Genomic DNA, 20,048 nt, shown 5'->3' with positions numbered 1-20,048 from the left:
TTCCATTCAGAGGTAACCAGCTTCAGGAGAAAGTCACTATTTTTCATTAACAAAGTATTATTCCATTCTTACATCTTCCTTTACGCATTTATATTACTTTCCTAGGATACTGAGATCATTCCCTTACTAATAGAGACTATTTCTGTGTGACACCAACCATTTATTAATATTTCTAAACACCTTTAGTTTCACTGTAAGAGGAAGTTAAATGTTAAGTAATTCATATTTCAATCTTATTTTATCTGAAAATGGCATAGATATTTAATAAAATCTTGTCATTTAACTTAATTTAGCACAACTCTAGAATTTAAAGATATCAAACATTTAGAGATTATTTTAAGCATACATTTTAAAAATATATTTTAAATATTTACCCAAAGCTCTCATCTCATTTGCATTTAATTTACTTAAAATTTTACCACAGCACATTACTGTTATTTTTTTTTTGACAAATCTGCAACAGATATAACAGGATCTTATTTGACTTTCATTAAACCTAGGTACAGTAAAGGTATTATAGTTAAGATGGATGATTTTAAAGATGTCTACATTTATTAGAACATACTTAAACTAAACAATATCAAATATTACCTTAATATTGAATATTTTCCAATTCACATGACACTGAAAGTCAATTTGTTAAGTTTTTATTTTAAAAATACTTAATTTTTAAGCTCTTATATTTTTACATCAATTAAGCAGAGCTCTTTGACTTCGAAATTTTTTTTTTTTAGCAGTAGAAATATCTCACTTCTATAATCTGTATGCAGGCTTATAAACAGACAAAAGCTAGAGATCTCATAGCTTCACTTTAAAACTTACTTATATTTATAATAATAGTTGGAGTAAGCTGAATTTGCTTGCTCAAATCACTAAGGCTTACTATTTATGAAACAGATAATTAAGATTTCCTCACAAAGTCTGAAGGACCCGTCAGAGTTCTGAGTTCTAAAATGCCAAAAATTTCATGGCCTCAAGTTTTATTTCGTTGAGCTAATTAGGCTCAGTCCTAGGTCACTGTTTGTTGTATTTATATTTCTGATCTGCAAGACAAAGACACTCTCTTCCAGGTCCCCAGATAAATGCTCTGTCACCCAGACCCAATTTTATCTCCTTAATTGGCATTTTTGTATCAGTGAGAAGAGCTGTAAACAAAGAATTCCATGTTTTAAAACTAAGGTTTTCTTTATTTTGTCTTCCAAAGCTTGCATAAGACATTTATTAAGGTCTCTTTTCCTTGAGTTATAAGTTAAACCCAGGGTAAACCTATATTTTTTTTTTTAGCTACTCAAATTACTTTTTAGATTTACGTTATATTGGACGTCTCAAGTAACTATATTGGTTTCCTTTAATTTGTTCAATTAATATTTTCAGAGGGATAGACATGTGCCCAGCCTTATAATACCAAGAAGGGGAAGCGTTTTTCCACTGAAACATATCTATCCCACAACATAAGCAAAAGGTTTATATAAAGACCATCTAAATATACCAATTTCACAAACTTTTATCTCAATTTTATTAAATCTTATACCTTTAATTTTTATATTTATTAAGTTTAATCAATAATTCTTATTTCTAGAAGGAGTGACAGAAACCTTTTTTTTGTGGGTGTTCATTGTATATAATTTTATAGAAGTCTCTAGGATGCCCAAGTTTCAGCCAAAGAGCTTAGGCCCTTCTCGATTTTTAATTTCATTAATTGGTCTGTTGTCCCAATCCTTGATCAAGTATTTCAGTATACATATAAATATATGTTAAACTGTGGTAAATAAAACGGACTTGTTTGAACTTTAATGTTGGGGGGGAGTAGGTGAACTCTTTGGCCCTTTTTTTTTTAACTTTACGTAGTGTAGTATCAAAACCCTGTATGTAAATCCAAAAATGTCCATTTTATTTATCTCATTCAAAATAACCATATAAAAATATTTATCCTTTTGGGATAAGCCACTTATCTGTTTTTTTGACATTTTTACAATCCTTTTTCCAGTTATTCAACCTAATTAACATTAATTATACTAAGTTTTTATTAGCATCTCTAGAAACATTTATCAGAAAGGAAAAACAAAAATGTAGCTTTTCAAACCAGTTATATTTTTATATCTGAGTTCTTAGGTTAACCATTAGATATATTTTTCTGCATTTAAACTTTATTTTAATAGGTACCAATAAAACAGCCGTTTATAATGAGATCTCTTTAAACTTTCACCAATTAAAAAGTTTTTCCAAATTAAAAAATCCATCATATGGCCATCAATTTATATATATATAAATAAATAAATATATATAGTGATTTTAAACCAATAAGATGAAGAGGCCCTTCCACATGAGAGTCGGGGTGTTGCCTAAATAAAATTCAAAGGTTTACTCTCCAAAAGCTTAAAGCCTTCGTGGTCCAGGCTGATGCAACAAAGTTTAAGATGGCAAAATATCTGAAAATTGGTACAATCAAAGAATTGCTTAGAATCCCAATTTATTTGCGTGGCCACCATATGTACACAATACTTGAACTTTTGTATGGCAGAGTCCAAGGTTTCCTTTAAAAACTAAACTAAACATATATATACTTACATGCACACACTTAAAACATCCAGAGAAAGATAAAACGTTTACATTTCAAGGACACAGGAAGAGAAATCCAAGTTCCCACTAAAGGGGATTTTGTTTTTACAAGTTCAGAATGCCAAAAAATGTTTTTATCAGGCCTGGTTATTTCCAGAGTGAGTTTTTTTTTTTCTTATTCCCGATTAATGTTGTAAGTTTTGTATGTACATAAATCTGGCTGGGGTTTTACTTGGAGACTGGCAATCTGTCATTTCTTTTTCTTTTCTTTTCTGTTCTTTATTTTTTTTTTGAAAGTTCTATTCCCCATTGTAAGGTCGGGTTCTCAGAATAAATTTGCTAGTAAGATTTCCCAGAGGGACAACTCTGTGTCATGAAGTCTTTGTGTCTACCACTCCTGGAAGATTCCCTGTCACCCGAGAATGCTGTTACCAGCCAGGAGGATGGTCCAAAATTTGGAGTTGAAAGTTTCCTCATAAGAGTTTTACTTTTATCCTGAAAAATTCAATGGAGGTAACCAAATTGAGGAAAACATTAGACCAGCCTCTTACCTAACCACTCAGTCCTGAACCCAGTGTCTTTCAACTTGGACCCACTCGGGATGTCTCCACTGGGTGGGTAATTCACCTCAGTTTCTTTCAACTGGAGGGCCACGTACCTGGATACACCGCCAGATAAAACTTAGGATCATAAACCAATATGTGAGATCTGAGAACCAGGAGAGACTCAGCCAAATTCATCTGGACCCCCCGAGGAGGCGGATGAGCACAAAGGGCCACTGCTGGTACCAAGGCTCTGGTTACTTGGAGAGTTCAGGTGGAGAGAAATCTGCTGTGGTGCTTCATGTTGTCCAAAACTGTTGACTGAAATAAACGTGCAGCCTAAAAGTTAAGAGTTATGTTTCATTTGGCGGGAGGACTCGAGCCAGGATGACCGTCTCTCAGAACTCTCTGAGGGACTGCTCCCAAGAGGTTGAGGAAGAGCTAGGATATATAGGAGCTTTACAACAAAGACCAGGTTGTTGGAACAATAAAAGATTACTTGTTATCTAAAGAAAGCCAGGTATCTCAAGTTCAAGAATTTAGTGATTTTGTATGAATGGGAGGAAGCAAATATTAGGACTCACTGAATTCATTTTTTAGACAAGCACCTAGCTATCTCAGGCCAGTAGCCCGTCCTTTCTTATTCTGAGTCTGCTCAGAGGGCACCATTGTGAGTTGCTGCAGTGGCTGGGCTGCAGGCCTGTCCTCGCCGGGGAGTGGCGGAAGCCTTTAATGACTTGGTATCAGTATTCTTTGTTTACTGACATGGTTGCAGTATTCTCATTCACATTGTAGTATTTTCGTTCACAGACCGAATATGGATAATCTGCAAACTTGGAAATCAACCGAGATGGAATTACTGCAGATACCTTCTGCTTTAATAAGCCGTGTGCAAACATAAACACGGAGGAAGCATACACTTGGATTTGGAGGTGTAGGAAAGGGATCCTGCACATTGCAGGAGAACGCAATGCAGAATTCCTTAAGTCCACCTTTCTTTACTGTAGTGGTTTCTGAGAACAGTTTATGGTAATTAAACAACATTGACAAACGGTGGCACACATTGCTTTTAAGAGATGGCCGGCTGCAAACTTTTATATTGGACAGGTGGAATTCATAGGCAAGTGGTCAGGTGGATGGGAGAGAGATGGAGCCAAGGCCTGGGCCCAGATTCCGGTTTAAATTGCCATTTCTTCACCACAGGGCCTTGGAATAGAATGCATACTCTCAACCTGTTGGTGAATCTGTGAAATGGGCATGATAATATTCATTTCTTCCTGGGATTGTTGTAAGATCTAAAGAGTATTATAGCACACATGAAGCATTTAACACCCTGGCACTTAGCAGTGTTCACTGTGTGGGGCCGCCCCGCTTAGCGTGCGTCAGAGCCGTAAAGGCAGCATTTGTCTGTTGAGGATGCACTTGTAGCCCCTTGGCTAGGTTGTGAATTTGTTGATTTCCTTTAATACTTGTAACTCTGTGTGACATGGGCAGTTATTTTCATGGACAGATGAGGAATCTCAGGGTAAAGAAGACTGTGTAATTTGCCCAAGGTCAGACCATAATTTTGGGTGCAGGGGCCTCAGTTCAGCATGGGCCCCTGGGCCTTCTGCTCTCTCCGTTCAGCACCAGAGCCAGATATGGAGTTGGCTGTTTCCCTGCCCAGAATATCCGGCAGGACCCAAGACACACCTGGCCCTGTGCTGCTTGAGCAAAAACTCCGGAGGAGAGGGAGTTACAAAAGGGATAAACATAAAAACAGACGACAGCAAACTGTGATCAGCTCTGAGAAGGAAAGGAACACGTCTCGCCGTGCAGAGCTGGGAGCTTTCCCGTCTGGGCTGCTCTGGGGGTGTTCATCTCAGCTAAACAAGTTCTGCTGTTGCAGCAAGGCAGGAAGGCAGGGCGCGTGTGGGCAGGTAGACAGGGCCTCATTGATCGTACTCATTCCCCATTAAGCGGCAGCTTTCACGGGCACTTACCTAGTAAACATTGGCCATAATCTTCACGCAATTTGCTTGGTAGTTTTATTGACCCCAGCTTTGAGATGAGGTCATTGAAGCTGGGGAGTTTGTTGCATGCCCGTGATTACCTTGCAAATACCCCCACTGGTCTTTCAGCCTAGACTGGTGTGGCTGTCATGCCCCATCCCTGTGAATGGCATCGTGTAGCTTCTCCCAAGTGGCCCAAATGACTGACATTGATATGCTTAATTCGTAGGAAATGGTATGTGGCAATAAGAGAAAAAGATAGTAAGAAATTGTTTGGAAAACAAGAAAAAAACCTATTCTTCCCCAGCTGGGGGAGCGTAACCTGTATCACCCACCCTAATCACTGCCTGTCACCTCCTCCCTGAGGATTCTGTGTTCAGAAGCCACTCTGAGCCTTGGGAGAACATTTTTCCTCATGACACTTTTGACTAGGACCCGCGACATCTCTGTCCCTGGTTAACACTCTCTTCAAAGCCGTTTAAATTTTTTGCAGGTTCCTCCACTCTGATGTAAGAATACCCTGTATAACTTCTTGATGCAGCTCCTTAATGAAGATCTTGTGATGGAAACCTAGCCAAAACTGGGATGTATGCACATAGTGACTGCAACTTCAGCACATTGTGAGTTCATAATCAGAGGGGTGGGTGACTCAGGAAAGGCTTTTTTAAGGTAACAAGGGGAAAGTGAAAGGACGCTTGCTGTGTGAGAAAGAAACATCTCGGTCACAGCCAGCAAGACACCTGTGTTCATGATGGGGTGTGGCGAGTGCAGAGTTCTCACAAAGAAAGAAGTGATGTGATGGGAGGGAGGACAGTTGGGTAATTTATTGGGGAGGAAAAAAGTGGGCTGAACATTTCCTGGTTGAACAAGAGGATTGTGACATGACGTGCTTGTATTTTGGAGAGAAGGGTTTTGTGGGGACAGGCCTAGGAGTACGCTGTATGGCTGGGGAGTCAGCACAACAGAGAAACACAGAGAACCGGGCAGACCCCAAGGCCCAAGCTGGGGGAGAGGCTGCCCGCAAATTGGAACCCTGGAAGCTGGTTCTGTCCCTTAGCTGGGGCCTCAGACGTCACTTCACAGCCCAGTCCTGTTGATACAAGAATAAAAAACGTTGGGCATGAGAAGGGCTGTGTCCCAGGCTTTCGTTGAGCCCCTGGGATGTGCCCCACCAGATTTTGTTCTTTGACTTCATGCAGTAAAGAATTCAAGAGCAAGCCAGTGTTGAGTAAAGGTATATATATTCAGACAGATACATTGAAATGCAAGAGAAACGTCACGAGGTGTGGGGGTTTCATGCACAGATTAGAAGTAGGTACACACCCCACAGACAGAAGGTCTGTCTTCTCCAAAGAGGGACAGAGAGTGGTGACCGCGAGGTGGCGCTGTGTTGCTTGTTTTCTTGGGCTTGGTGGTTTCATATGCTAATAAGTAGAAGGACCAGCCTTAGGGCAAGGGGCTAGGATTCCCAGGGAGTTGGCCATTTCCCACCCTTTGACCTTTTGTGGCTATCATTGGGACTGCCATGGTGCCTGGGGCATGTTATTCACCAGGTTACTATTACAATGGATGTTTATTGAATCTCAAGATCTGCTAGAAGTTAAATCTCTTCATCCTGAGCCTCAAGGCCTATTGGGGGTTGAATCCTTCACCATTTTGATGTCAATTGCTGCGGCCTTCCTTGAATGGCTGTGCTCTTCCCCCTTCCATCCTGTATCACTGTGATGACACAAAGACAGCAAAGGCCGGGCCCTAACCGTGCTCCTGCATTTAACGGCAGGAGGTGTGGTGTGGGCTTATGATGACTCTGAGTGGTGAGAAGGATGTTTCAGATTTTCCCACGTGAGACATGGCGACTTACCAGCAGCCTCCCCAGATTTATCTCATGGGCATTATCGCTTGTGTTGTTATGGAAACAAAAGGCCAGCCAAGAAATAAGAATCACACAGAGGGTTGGAGTACTGAGATTTATTACGCTGGCGGGCTCAGAGGGGTTTCTTTTCCAAAGCTCTGAGCACCTCCAAGACGTGCACATGAGGTTTTATAGGGTTAATTACAAGTATGGGGCTAATACCCAATAAGGCTCAAACAACCAAAAGCAAGGAATCAGTACACTGAAGCTTATCAATTTGGAACAGATCACGTTACTGACAACTGTTGACCTTGGATTTTCGGGTTAGCTTATTAGCCCAGTAAACTGACACTAAACTTCAGATTTACCAGGTAGCCCAGCAAAACTTAGATCAGGAAACCGACACTTATCACACTTTGATTTGTGACTTAGCTTGTTAGGCCAGCTGTGGTTTTCCTTCAGTGTCACTTATCTTTTGAATTTTTCTTTTTTTCTTTTTTTTAATATTTAATCCAAATTTAATATCAGGGTTCTTTGGGAAAGAAATTTCTCTTTTTCTTTTCTTTGGTGATCTTTTAGGGGGGCAGTTAATTAGATGTATTTACCTGTTAGTGGAAGCCCTGGGGCTTCAACCCAGGACCCCGTGCACGCTAAGCACACGCTCTACCACCCGCCCCATCATCTTTTCTTTTTGGTTTTGCTGCCAAGAATCCTACAGCTGAATTTCTAGTCAGCCTTAACACTTGCCCTGACTTCATGGAATCCATTTTTATGAGTTTACTTCCCCCTGGTTTCATTTAAGTATTGAATCTCCATTTTCTCTTCACTCTCCGTTTTGCCTTTTGTTGTGATGGTTGTTAAGCTGTGTTTAACAGAATTGTTTAAATTCTCTTTTAGCAAGAGGCTGAATGTAAATAAATATGTAAGCAAACAGCACAATTAAATGCTTTTATACATTCTGAGCTGTTTAGTAGTAACTTAAAAACCGAATTGAATATTAAAGTGATAGCATTTTAAAAATATTTTTTAATTTTTCATAAAAATATAGCTGATTTAAAATATGATATTAGTTTCAGGTGTACAATAGATGCTCCATTTATAGTTACTGTAAAACATTGTCTGTATTCCCTGTGTTGTAAGATACATCCCTCTAGCGTGTTTACATTACATGTTGCAGTTTGTATAAGAAAGTTGGGTAACGCAGAGTCTGGAACGTGGCTGTGTATGACTCAGGTTCACGCTCACCCTGCCTGTCAGAGCTCAGGCCTTCACTCCTTTCTGCAGGGGAGCGAGTGGAGGCAGCTCTCATCAGCGCTGGCACCACCCTCTGAGTGGCAGTGACAGCAGTGACTGTGTGTGGACGTGCAAATTGTTTTTCCAAGAGCTTTATATGCGTTTCTGCATTTAATAATTAAAGCCCTCCTGTGAGGAAGCGTTTTAAGTTTTTAATGCATAATACATTTTATTTTGATATTGATAGATTTCAAACCTCTGGAAAATTTACAGGAGTAGTACAATAAACGCTTAGATACAGTTCACTTTAAAGGGCACTATTTGGCTTTCTGTGTCTGGCTTATTTTAGCATAAAGTTTCAAGGTTCATCCATAATTGTAGCCTGAATCAGTACTTTATTCTTTTTGCTTGATAATATCCTTTTCCTTTGTTTTCGTTTTTGGTCTATTTAAAAATATTTTCATTGAAGTCTTGTTAGTTTATAATTTTGTGTTAGTTTCTTGTGTACAGCACAACACTTCAGCTAAATAGGAACCTACCTGTATTCATTTTCATCCTCTTTTTAAACATAAGTTACTATAAGATATTAAATATATTCTCCTGTGCTATACAGTATAAACTTGCTGTTTATTCTTTACATACTCAGTATCTGCAAATCTTGAACTCCCAGTTTATTCCTTCCCACACCCTCTCCCCACTGGTAACCATAGTTTGGTTTCTATGTCTCTGTGTCTGTTTCTGTTCTGTAGATAAGTTTATTTTTTTGTTTCTTTCTATTTTTTTTTTTAGAGTCCACATGTGAGCAATCTCATGTGGTATTTTCCTTTCTCTTTCTGGCTTACTTCACTTAGAATGACATTCTCCAGGTCCATTGATGTTGCTGCCAATGTCATTATTTTATTATTATTTTATGGCTGAATAGTAGTCTATTGGACAAATATGCTACAACCTCTTTATCCAGTCATCTCTCAGTGGACATTTCGGTTGCTTCCATGTCTTGATATTGTAAATAGTGCTGCTGTGTACATTGGGGTGTAGGTGTCTTTTTCAATTAGGGTTCCTTCTGGATATATGCCCAGGAGTGGGATTGCTGGGTCATCTGGGAGGTCAATTTTATGTCTTTAGAGGAACATCTATACACTTTTCCACAATGGCTCCACCAAACTGTATCCCCACCACAGTGTAGGTGTGTTCCCAATTCTCCGCAGACTTTCCAGTATTTATTGTCAGTGAACTTCTGAATGATGGCTATTCTGACTGGTGAGAGGTGATACTTGATTGCAGTTTTGATTTGCATTTCTCTGATAATGATATTGAATATTTTTTGATGTGGCTACTGGCCATTTGTACGTCTTCATTGGAGAAATGTTTCTTTAGGACTTCTGCCAATTTTTGAATTGAATTGTTTGTTTTTCTTTCTTATTAAGTGTAAAAGCTGTTTACATATTCTGGGAATTAAGCCCCTAGCAGTTTCATTTATTGTAAATATTTTCTCCCATTCCATAGGTTGGTTGTCTTTTTGTTTTGCTTACTGTTTCCATAGTTGTGCAAAAGCTTGTAAGTTTAATTAGATCCCTCTTGTATATTTTTGGTTGTTTTTCTATTGCTTGAGTAGACTGCTCTAGGAAAACATTGCTGAGATGTATGTCAGATGTTTTGCCTATGGTTGCTTCTAAGAGGTTTATAGTGTCTTGTCTACATGTTTAAGTCTTTAACACATTTTGTATTCATTTTTGTATATTCTGTGAGGGAGTAGTCTAACTTCAATGATTTACATGCAGCTGTTAAGTATTCCCTACACCATTTGCTGAAGAGGCTGTCTTTACTCCATTGTATGTTCTCACCTCCTTTGTCAAAGTTTCAATGACCAAAAGTTTGTGGGCCTATTCTTGGTAATTTTGTTTATCTGTTCATTGATGGATGGATATTGTTAGTAACTTTTGGCTACTCTGAATGATACTGCTATGAATATTGATGTGAAATTTTTTATGAGAATATGTTTTCATTCTGTTGGCTGTACATTTGCCCCGCCATATCTGTAGTTTCCACTACATGAATCCAGATGGTTGATTGTAAAGGGACTCGAACATCCTTGGATTATGGTATCCAGGGTGTGGGGTTCCTGAAACCAACCCCCCAAGGATATTGAGAGATGACTCTATATGTAGGAGTGGAATTGCTGAGACATATAACTCTAAGCTTTTGAGGAAATACCAGACTTCTCCAAAGAAGCTGCAACATTGTTCCTTTCCCCTGGCCGCATATGAGGTTTCTCTGCCTCCTGAACGACATTTGTTATTGTCCATGTTTTGGTTATAACCATCCTAGTGGGTGTAAAATGAGATCTCATTTTGTTTTTGACTTCCCTAGTCATGCTGAGCATCTTTTCATATGATTATTGGCCATTTGTATATCTATTTAAATTCGTGGTAAATTTAAAAATTGGGTGTATTTTTTTGTATTGTTCAGTTGTAAGCATTCGTTATATATCCTGGATACTACTCTCTTATTAGATACATGCTTTGCAAAATTTTTCTTCTATTCTGCACATTGTCCTTTAACTATATTTTTTTAAACATTAAAACAATTTCTTTACAAGGGAGGTAGTTTGATGTAAAGATTTATTTTATTTTTTTGCAAAGCACGCACTCTCTGACTTGAGATACCCTTTTCCCCTGTCATTTCACTTTCTTGATGATGTCCTTTGTAAGAAAAAGGTTTTAGTTTTGATGAAGTCCAGTTTATCTGCTTTTTCCTTCTATCACTTGTGCTCTTGGTTTTGTATCTAGGAAACCAAAGCCTATCCTAGGCCCACAAAGATTTATACTGTGTCTTCTTTTAGAAAGTTTATAGGTTTAATTTTTACATTTCTGTCTGTGATCTATTTTCAATTAATTTTATTTGTTATATAAATTATGGGTGTTCAGATTCCAGATTGATTCTTTTGCCTGCAGATACCCAGCTGTCCCTGAAGCATTAGTTGAATAGACTATTCTTTCAATGGAGTGTTTTTGGCCCCCTAGTGGAAAAGTGTCTGTAAATGTAAGTTTTTCCCCGTGGGTTTTTATTGTGTCTCTTAGACTTATTTATCCAAACTTATGCCAGTATCATACTGACTTAGTACTATAGCATTTTAGTACACTTTAAAGTGAGTCCTCCAACTTTACTCTTCTTTTTCAAGGTTGTTTTTGCTGTCCTGGGCCCCTTGCACGTCCATGTGAATTTTGGGATCAGTTTTTCAATTTTGCATAGAAGTCAGCTGGAATTTTGATAGGGATTCCACTGAATATATAGTTCACTTTGAGGATTCTTAACATTTTTAATAATATTGTCAATCATTCCATGAAAATGGGATGTCTTCCATATATGTAGATCTTTTAAAATTTATTCTGGTGATACTTCAAAAAGTTCAATGTACAAATCTTGTAAATTTTTGTTAAATGTATCTCTCACTTTATTTTTAATGCTGTTGTAAATGGAAAGGCTGAATTTCTTATGGGTGGGACTATGTATCAATCTTCTTATTTGTAGAATTCCTTCACAACAAATACCCTTGGTATATATTTGCTACATAAATCTATCCACAACTATTCCCCGCCCCGTGTTATAAGAAACCAAGACCCAAGGTAAGCTACTTGAAAACACCTATGTGGAAGTGAGAAATGAGACCCTTGGGTGGGTCTTTGTGCAGATGATACTGAGAGCTTATTCTGAATGGCTTCTTCTTAATTACTTTTAAACAACCCTTTCAGTGTATTTAGTCAGATACATTAAGATTATGCCCTTTTGATGTGCGGAGTAGCTAAGACTATAATTTTCAAATAAATTCTAGTGAGAGTGTTGTACTTGAAACCTAACTTGCATCAATCTTTGAAGATTTATGTTTCAGGAGCTTTGACTAAAGAACAACTGTCTTTATTCTATAATGAGAACTAAATGCTCAAGCAACATGTAAGAGTTTGAGCAAACTGCCCCCGCCCCGTAGTGCTGGGTGGCTGCAGCTGTAACTGGAGTCAGCACTTACCTCTCCCAGTATGCTTGTGCTGATCTGCTCAAAGTGGTTCGTCCAACAGTTTGTCAGTAGTCTGTTGGACAAAGTCATAAAACATTGAAGGTTGCTAGAATGCAATATATTCTTATTAATATTAAGTAAGCACATATTGAATGCTTACTGTATGATGGAATTGTCCCTCAGCCTCACATGAATATTATTTCTCTTGAAACCTCACATATTTCCTTGTTATTCTCACTTTACAGATAAGGAGACTGAGAATTAGGTCTTCTCTCTTTTGGGAGGAGCTCATTATTAATGATGAGCAGTTGTAAGGAAAAAGATATTGATTCATTATGAGAAAACATTTTTGTGAGAGTCAGCAATGAAGAAGATGAACACTGAAGAAGGTGATCATTGTTCGAGTGAGACAAGCCCTGGGTTGTGCGGAGTCAGCATCCCTGTCCTAGACACGGCACGTGTAGAGCTGCGTGGTGGGTGAGGCGGCGCGGCCGTGCAGGGAAAGCGGATGCTGGGGCCTTAGGCTGTGCTCAGGCCTGGTTGGGCTTTCTCCTAAGGGGAGTGAACCATCATTGACAGATTTTAAGTAGGAGAGTGGGGTGCTCTCATAGTTCATATTTGTCTTCTAGAATGTTTGGAAACATTTAGAAGGCTTGGCAGGAGATGATGTGATGAGTCAGAGTAGGGTGGCTGCGAGGTGTAGCAGTGTCCAATATTCAAGTGGTTTTCAGGCCCAGGCTTGTGGCTTAGTAGCCGTGTCAGTTTGAATGACGCAGGCAAGGAAGTGAAACAATTTATCTAATCAATTGAAGCAGTGATGTACCCAATTCCCAGGACTATTGTGGAGATCCAGTGAGATACACTGTGCAGTGTGCAGTGTGGTCTCCAGCAGAGAGTCAGTGCTGAGTGAGTGCCAGTGAGTATCTGGTAGGTCAGTTGAGGGTAGTGGGACTCGGAGTCTGAGGATATCTGGTCCCTGAAGGAGGGGTCCATTCACATCTGTGAGTGATGGGCCTGAGTTGGGAGACGCAGGGAGACCTTACCCCCCGACCAGGGGCCCTGGTAAGGACGGCTATGGGAGGAACACCGTGAAGTCAGCTCTTTGCATGTGGAGTTGGAGCTGCCTTTGAGACAACTAACTGCAGTGTCACGAGCTTAAAGAGGAGATCTGGGCCCAGGTTGTGCATTTTCCTAAAATCTCAACTCCTAAGGACGCCGAAGTATTGATCACTGAACGTGAAGTCATACTTTAAAGGACAAACGAATAGTAGTATTATCCCTGTCATCAAAGCTCACGTCTATTTATTCATCACTCACTTTGCTAATTGTGTACTTACAGAGCTCACTTCACCGTCCTCCCGTGGGCTCAGGCTCCACAGAAAAGAGCTGGTGAGACTCCCTCTTTTCTAGAATAAGACACATTTAGCTTGTAGCCTTCTGTACCTCGCCAGACTTAGGATATTAGTTTGTTGGTTTAATTGTATTTTCTGTTGGCCATGTCCTGACAGGAGAGAAATTTTACCTCATGGTCATGTTTCAATTAGCTGTTACTGAGAATTGCTGATCTGATACATAGTGTATGTATTATATTAACTTTGTAGAGTAGTTATCATTTTTCTGTCTTTGCCCGTTAATTTGTTTGCCCCTTCAGTGTTCTATTCTTTTTGGGGCCTTATTTTTTTTTTAATTAAAAAATGTCTGTTAGCAGTTAAAAAAAAAAGCAAAGAAAAAATGCACATGAGAACTAAATTTAGAAAATGTCTAGTGTGTTTTCTGTCTCGGCAATGGAGGGTTCTAGAAACTCCTGAAAACCTTCATTACACAAGTTCCTTAAAACGCTGATTGAGAAATAAAACCTTCCTTCCTCATCTTTCAAGCTGCACAACTCATTGTCAAGAAAGTGAGGGAAAATTCTCAGAAGCCAAGACAAACGAGAAAGCAGGGTTTCTGAGAGATACGTGAGCGTTAGAAGCCGTGGTGTGCTGGTTGGCTCCTGAACTGATTTTCAGTTGCCTTGACAGGAGGGAAGCAGGTGAGCCCCAGACCTCTCACAATAGGAGTTGGATGGGTGATCATAAAATGGGCCAAGCCCATCCTGAGAATCTTGCTTTACTAAAGGGTGAAATAGGAAAAAAGAAATTCCTCAAGACAAGAAAGTAAGAAAAGTCAATTTTGGTGGAAGAGGGGAAAAATAACAAATCCAAATTAAGGATATAGTTTAAAGCTGTTCTGGCATGAGAGTGACCACAAACTCCTGGCAGAAAACCACAGCTACTCCTTGAATGATAAGTTGTGTTTTGAATGAATCAGTGAACAGCTATTCCGAAAAAGGCCTCCAGAGTCTTGTGGATCAAGATACTGGACAGCAAACACCTCTCTTCCAAGGTCTCATTCAAATAACCAGAAAGGTTTTAAAGGAAACTAACAATAATCTGAGTTGTATTTATTGACATTACTATATGCTAAGAATTCAGAGGTGACTATGGAGTTGTCTCCTCTTTTATGGACCTTATTTTCCCTATGGGGAGAAAAATGACATAGTTGGGTATCTTGGTGGAGGGAGGTGTTAGTCTGTTGCAATTAGCCAGGAGAGGAGATTAAGAAAACAGTGAAGGGTGGGTGAACTTTTTAGCTGAGGACAGTCTTGTTCACTTGGCTTTTAATTGCAGGCTCAATGAGCTGTCACTGGAGGGAATAGATCTTACGGAAGATGGACATAGCTCAAGCCTCTTTGGAATGGACAAGTGAACCTGGAAAAAGACAGTCAAATCTGTGCAGACATTAAAATTCACTTGAACGTGCTCCATCCCTGAGCCAAAGATAGGACAAATATGCAGCAATTCTTGAGGACAGAAGAGTGGTTTTTAAGGTTCTCCAAGAATGAATCCCATGGAACCGAGATGGCCAGTTGTCAAACTGAGACTTTGTTCTTTGGACGGTGTACCCAGCAAGGGTATTGGCCTTTTATATGTTTCCATTTGTCTTTAATACATGTCTGTTGATGAGGGCATGGGCACAAATGTTTGACACCTTGTCGAGGCGATTTTGGATACCTGCCTAGAAGCACGGGCACAGTTGCGGCTGCTTCATACATCTTGCAGCCCATCCCTTTCCCCGGCTCCGGGATCACGGCAGAGTGATTCCTTGTTGACCTGTCCGTTTCCTCTGTGACATCATAACCCATGAAAAGACCGGAGGATATTAACTTGGCTTTGTTAAATTCAAAGAAACAGATCAAATATGAAGTCAGATTTGTTCTTTCCTATTTCAGTAGTACCATGGAGATGGCAGTTTGGGCAGCTTTTTGTAGTGTCCTGGAGGCTTTCTCTCTCAGCTTCTGGGCGCCTCTGTTGAAAACACTTCATAGCTCTCTGGCCTGCTGGAAAAGCACTCTGCCTGTATTACCCTGAAGATGTGTTCTGTTTATAAACTCATCTCTACTCCTTGGAAAACAACTCAAGAAAAACTCGGTTGGTTTTCCACCAGCCATGGGCAGGGGTGAGGTAAACCGTGTTATTATTTCATAAAATAATAGTAATAATAGTAATAGTAATATTAGTAGTAGTTGTAGTAATAGTAATAATAATAATAATAATAATAATAATAATAATAATAATAATAATAATAATAATAATAGAAGTCTTAAAACAGGACAGAGCACATTGGAGAGAGTCAAAAAATGCTTTCTGGCTTAAATCAAAAGTGATGACTAGTGATTCCATGGCTGCTGTATTTGCTAAGCTAATTACTCCTTTGCTCCATTACACATTTCTTTTATCTGAAAAAGAAATACAAGGAAATGGTTTAAAAAAAACTCAGAGAACAAAAATACACAAGTGAAAGATGTTTTCCCTCATCCTCTGTTCTTTCAGCCCTCTCTGGAGATGCCTCTGTTTACTATCCTTTGGGTGCTTTTCCAGATATGCTTTGCACATTCCCACCTATGTATGTAAATTCCTTTAAAATTTTAGTTATTTTTAACTTAAAGGGGTTTAAATCCTCAAGTGGCATCTGGCCGGGTAATATAACAGAACAAATCTGACTCCATATTAGATTTGTTCCTTTGAATTTAACCCTATGCTCTGTCACCTAGGCTTCATCTTGCTTGTAAAACAATGTTGCCTAGAGCCTGAAATAAACAGGAGACCCTATTCTGAAGGCTCTGACCTTTAAGGATATTTAACACTTTTTCATTCATTAAAAGATAGCAAATTGCAGAATAGAAAATAACGTTTCTTTTGTTGGAGGTTTACAGGGATCTGACCCACGCAGATAGCTGCAAGAAGAAAGGATTCTAACAAGAAGGCATTCCTACACTAAGAAGTTTGCACTAACCAAGCACATAGGAAAGGAGCCTGAATTGTGACTTGGGGAGATGGTTTTCCAGGACATTAGTTTGCCAACTAGGTCTACAGAAACTTGCTATTCCATGCCCCAACATCTGTTCTCCCAACTTATTGGCCTGTCCTGCACTGAGGAGAATTAATTTCGACTTGGTAACACTCCTATCTACCTAGAACGCTGGGCACTGGAGCTGAGTGTTATGGAAACAGGCCAGCCAAGACAAAAGCACCAATCGGAGTGTTGGAGTACTCAGAATTTTTATGCCGGTGGGCTCAGAGGGGCTTCGGCTCCGAAGTTTTGAGTACCTCCAAGATGTGCACATGAGGTTTTAAAGGCTTAGTTACAAGTAAGGGGGCTTAGCCAATAAGGCTCAAAGAACAAAAAGCAAGGAATAAGTACACTGGAGCTTATCAATTTGTAACAGATCACATTACTGACACTTGTTGAGCTTGGAATTACGAGTTAGGTTGTTAGGCCAATAAACTGACACTAAACTTCAGATTTACGAGATAGCCCAGCATAATTTAGATCAGTAAACTGACACTTATCACACTTAGATTTGTGACTTAGCTTGTTAGCCCAGCTGGACTTTTCCTTCACATGAGGACAGCTCTCCCACACCCAGGGAACTACTGTGAGCCCTTGATGTTTCCACTAGGGTGGGGTATGGTTTACCCAGGAGGGATGGGGACTATGCACCAACACTCAGGCAGTCTGCTCTGTCTGGGGCTCTGATCTTGTACCATCCCGCTCCCCGCCAGCCCAACACCTGGGACAGTGGAGCTAAGGCAGAGATCCTGCCTGCCTGTTTCCCAGCGTGTAAAAGGGGAATATGTGCTCTTCCCAAGGTAGTTCTGAGCGACAACACCTGCGGGTGCTTGGTTCTCAGAGCAACAGAAAACCCAGCTCCGCGTGGGGGCAACGGGTGTGATCTCCCTAGGGTTTCTGCAGAAGCATCGGACGGAGGGTTGGATCACGGTGGTAAAATTGAGCTGCGGGGCTTGAAGGGTAACAGAAGGGTACAGAGGCAGGTCTGCCGCCTAGGGGTGCCCCAGAGGTAAAGCTTTTTTTCTCCAACTCCTCTAAGACCCTCCCTTCTCCAGATCCCTTCCTTCTCTCTGCTCATCCTGTCCATCTGTATCCCTCCAATTTTCCCGTTCTCTCCACCCGCTCCCATCTTCTCCCTCCCTCGCTGTCCCACCTTCTCTCACAGAACCCAGAGAGGATCGCTGGCCCTCCTGCGCATGCGCAGTCAGTGCCAAGTGGTCCGCTGGTTGGGAGCTCCATATCCGAGCCGGGGATCGGGCCCAAAGGCTTCTCAACTACGTCGCCCGGTAGGCCTTTGGTTCCTGCCTGGGGTCGGGGCCTCTGACTGTGGAAGTGCAAGGTGGGGGGCTCCTGGGAAAGGGGTCAGGCGGCTGCGGGAGGGCGGTCCGCCTGTCACAGACCCCAAGGGCGCTAGTCAGCCCGTGTTCAGATGAATTGCTCAGGCCAGACCCCTCTGCCAGCGCCACCTGCCCCGGCGTCCCGGCCACAGTGTCCAGGGCCTGGTGTGCACCTGCCATCTCTCACCCAGCCGGGATCCCCTCAGTCCGCGGCTGGCGTCCCCTTCCCCTCTCCCTCCCGCTAGTCCTCTCCTCCCGGGCTTCCTCTTCTCGTCCGGCGGCCCGTCCCCGCCCCTGGGCGGGCTGTGTCCCGGGCGGGCGGGGTCTGCGGACCCGGACGGGGGCGGGCGCCTGGGACTGTGGCTGGGGCTGTCCTCCGAGCGAGGCTGCAGCCCGCGTCCCCCTCCCCGCTTTCCCTGCCCCGCGACCCCGGGGCTGCCCTGCTCTCCCTTTCCCGCTCCCTGAGGACCAGCTCTGTGGCGTGGGCGCTGCTACCTGGGCTGAAAGCCTCCGGCTCTAACGCCCAGCTTCTCCTGGTTGAGTCGGGAAAAGGGAGCGTCACTGCTAAGCGAGGTTCTGTCTCCCCCCTCCATGTTTCTGCCTCAGGTAAGTACCTTGAACACTTTCAGGTGTTATGATGGCGGTGCTTGTTGATGTCACGTGTTTTTATAGTGAGAGGGATTGCAGTGGTGAAAGCAGGGCTTGGTTCTGTTAAAAATGTGCTGAAGGCATGAGGCTGTGACATCCTCCTTCCTTCCCTCTCCCAGGGTGAAAGGAGTGATCCTCGATTTTCAAAAGATAGTTACAGTCCCTAACTAGCCCAGCCCAGCTATTGTGTGTTAACAGGAACAGCACCACCAGAGGCCTTGGAGACCCAGGCATATTGCAGTCCTAAAGTGCTCCTGGCATAGTTTGGCTTGTTTAGGTTTTTTGTTTTTCTTAAATTGTGGGACAGACTAGTGTATAAACTGAAAAATAATTGTCAAGAAATAATTTTCATAGGACAGTTTTATTGTGATATAGTTCACAAACCATGAATTCCATCCATTTAAATGGTACAATTCAGCAGCTTTTTGCATATTCACAGTGGTGCATCCATTATTATTCCAGAACGTTTTCATCACTTCAGAAAGAGCAGTGGAAATGAATGACCTATCCACCCCTCCCAAGTGGTGGTTCTAAAGAAATTTCTTGGCTATTCCTGACCATAAATTAACTTGTTATATTCCAAGAAAAATCTGGTAGGAATTCTAACCAGAATTGAAATGAATCTGTCTATCAAAACAGGAAGAATTTATAACTTTATGGCATAAACTTCTTCTACCCATGAATATATCTGGGACCCTATCTTTTCATCTGACCAGAGCCTGGCCCATGTGAAGTTCTCACTACTTTTTGGGCTTGTGAATGATGAGATTCTATACATCGTTAGTTGCAACTGTAGCCTTTCACAGAAGAGAAAAGTAACCTCAGTGAAGCAAGTGACTCTCTGATGGTCAGAAAGAATGACAGCCAGTGCTGGAGTGATCCAGTGGACTTGGTGTTTGCAGCTAGATTTCTCGACCACCTACAGTTAAGGGGATTAGAGAGTTCTTTTATTTTTTCTTAATGGCGTTGCATTTATTTTTACTTATTTTTTAAAATTATTTTTTATTTAAGTGTAGTCAATTTACAATGTTATTTTCAAGTGTGCAGCAGAGATTCAGTTATAAACATATGCATATGTATATATATATGTTTTAGATTGTTTTTAGTATAAATCACTACAAGAAATTGAATATAGTTCCCTGTGTTATATAGCAGGCCCTTGTCATTTATTTTATATTTACTAATTTGTATCTGTTAATCCCCCCTTTCCTGCCTGCTAAACACAGTTTGCATTCTATGTCCATGTGTCCATTACTAGGAGCACCGTTTTTCCTAGTAATATATGCTCTTTTGCTGCTTTCAGTTTCAGTAATTCCATCTTATCTGTGGGCGCTTTTCTTCTGGTGGCCTTAATGTGGTTTGCACACGTGGTAATAGAGATCTGTATTTGGGAGAACCCCAGGCCTCGTGTAGTCCCTGGTACAGAGTGCCCACTGAATTGATGCTTGAACTGGGAAAAAAGCACAGTAAATGTTGGAATTT

At 40.9% G+C, this 20,048-nt stretch overlaps 1 protein-coding gene and 1 long non-coding RNA gene across 2 annotated transcripts in view; one reads left to right on the top strand and one right to left on the bottom strand.

The window, feature by feature from the left end:
* LOC140690373 (uncharacterized) overlaps positions 1–20,048 on the bottom strand; it is a 153,609-nt gene that overhangs the window by 44,125 nt on the left and 89,436 nt on the right. The gene's annotated exons all lie outside the window — the stretch shown is intronic.
* Positions 1–20,048, top strand: part of LOC140690341 (uncharacterized) — a 414,099-nt gene that overhangs the window by 379,635 nt on the left and 14,416 nt on the right. The window contains exon 22 of the mRNA XM_072952049.1: positions 5,586–5,712. The gene's annotated coding sequence lies outside the window, so the exon portion shown is untranslated. The remainder of the gene's footprint in view (positions 1–5,585; positions 5,713–20,048) is intronic.

The sequence above is a fragment of the Vicugna pacos genome, chromosome 30 (assembly GCF_048564905.1).
Source record: "Vicugna pacos chromosome 30, VicPac4, whole genome shotgun sequence".
NCBI classification, from domain to species: Eukaryota; Metazoa; Chordata; class Mammalia; order Artiodactyla; family Camelidae; genus Vicugna; species Vicugna pacos.
This window is presented reverse-complemented; position numbering and strand designations above follow the sequence as displayed.